At 40.1% G+C, this 2130-nt stretch overlaps 1 non-coding gene across 1 annotated transcript; it reads left to right on the top strand.

Moving 5' to 3' along the window:
• The first annotated feature begins 1395 nt into the window (after positions 1-1395).
• Positions 1396-1502, top strand: LOC142173923 (small nucleolar RNA R71). Its single transcript, XR_012703294.1, has one exon. It is a non-coding gene; the product is annotated as a small nucleolar RNA R71 (small nucleolar RNA).
• Positions 1503-2130: the final 628 nt, after the last annotated feature.

Raw genomic sequence — 2130 nt, 5'->3', positions numbered from 1 at the left:
GGAATGGTCGCCCCAAAATAATTGGAACCTCATCATCGACCATGTAGTCAAGAATAATATAATCTGCGGGAAAGATGAACTTCCCCACTCGCACCAGCACATCTTCAATAATTCCTTCAGGCACTGCTAATGATCGATCTGCTAGCTATATAGTTATAGTAGTAGGCCTGGGGACTCCAAGATTGAGCTGATTGAACACTGATAGTGATATCAAATTAATGCTCACTCCCATATCGCACAAGGCTCTACCAACCTCGTGCAGGATATTACTCTCTACTCTAGCACTACACTCCTCAGTAAGTGCAACCGTTTCAAACTCTGTCAACCTTCTTTTATTGGCCACAATATCTTTGATGTACTTAGCATATTTTGGAATTTTATGTAGCACATAAACCAATGGTAGATATAATTGAATTTGACTCAGCATATCAAGAAATTTGTTGAACATCCTGTCGTCACTTTTCTTCTTCAATCTTTGTGGGAAGGGAGGTGGTGGCCTTGCAAATTGAGTCTTTTCACTTTCTTCAGTTTCTTTCTTAGTTTTCACCACAATTTTGGGGACCGGTTCACCCTTAGTAGTGACTTATTCTTTCTTTCTTTCTTTTTGGTACTTATTCTAATTCTCTGTCATTCCTTAAAGTTACAGCATTTACCTGAGGATTATTATCTGTATCGTTCGGAAGGGCCACTGCGGGTCGAGTATTTTGTTGTGCAGCCAACTGCCCAATCTGCCTCTCTATATTTCGAAATTCGGTCCTCAATTGTTCATTATTTGTTCGAAGTTGTTGGTTGTCAATCAATAGCTTTTCCAACATATCATTAGTGCTTTCTTCTATCTATTGAAATGGCTTTTGAGGCTTATTATAGTTCCCTTGAGGACTGTATTGATTCTGAGTGGTCTAGTTCCCACCCCATGAGAAATTTGGGTGATTCCACCAGTAGGGATTATAGGTGTACCCACATTGATTATTCTAGTTCATTGGACCTCTACCTTGATGGTCCACATAATAAATAGATTCAGGATTCACTGGACATTGGTCACTCATATGGCCATCTCCACAAATTTCACAACATATAGCCATCATTTGAACCTGCTGCATCTGATTCCCTTGACCTATTTCCATTTTAGCCATTTGTTTGTTTAGTTTAGCAATCTCTGCTCGCACAGTTGACATCTCATCCATCTCGAGTGTACCTGCTGCTTTCTATTTTATCATCCTTCTTGAGGCACCTTCACCATGCCAGTTATGATCATTTGTAGTGAAATTATTTAGTAGAGTCTGAATCTCACTGTATGGCTTTTGCATGCAACTTCCTCCACAAGCTGAATCTAGATTTAATTTGGAGGTCTTGTCCAACTCATCCACAAACGAATATCCTAGTACCTCATTTGTCTGACAATGATGTGGGCAGTCTTTGAGGATTTTCTTGTATCTTTTCCAAGCTTGACGAAGAGTCTCACCATCTCGTTGTTGAAACCCAAGAATCTGGCTCCTCAGTGCCTTTGTCTTCTTAGTGGGAAAAAACTTGATTAAGAATTTTTGCGCCAGATCATCCCAAGTGTGGATCGAGTTTGCAGGCTCCTTGTTTAACCATTCCTTTGCTTCCCCCATTAGAGAAAAGGGAAACAAAGTCACTCTAACATAGTCCTTAGAGACGTGCAGATAGTTGTATGTATCCGTAATCTCCAAGGAATTTTGTATATGCCTTTGGGGATCTTTACTTGACAACCCTACAAATAGCCCTGTGGATTGAATCAGTTGCACCATGTACTACTTCAGCTCAAAGTGCCTAGTTATATCAGGCTTCACAATAGCCTGAGTCATGTTCGCGAGACTAGGCCTTGCGACCTCAATCACCGGTCTTTCTTTATTTTCTGACATCTCGATTGGCTATGGTTGGACTACAATACCCAACTCTGTAATTCTTGCTCTTTCTTCCGCCTCACTCCTTAATATGTGGAAGAGTCTTTCGGGTTAAGGATCAGGAGGAGGAAGGTTGCTCAAACTGTTGCTTCTTCTAAGCATTCAAGGTGAACAACTGTAGATTTAGAAACAGTCAAACAGATTAACACTTGAACAAAAACAAATAAGAGCTTATTTCAGAAAAATAACTAATTTCTAAATCCTC

This window comes from Nicotiana tabacum, chromosome 2 (assembly GCF_000715075.1).
Source record: "Nicotiana tabacum cultivar K326 chromosome 2, ASM71507v2, whole genome shotgun sequence".
Classification (NCBI taxonomy): Eukaryota; Viridiplantae; Streptophyta; class Magnoliopsida; order Solanales; family Solanaceae; genus Nicotiana; species Nicotiana tabacum.
The sequence above is the reverse complement of the archived record's forward strand: the minus strand, read 5'-3'. Positions and strand labels throughout refer to the sequence as shown.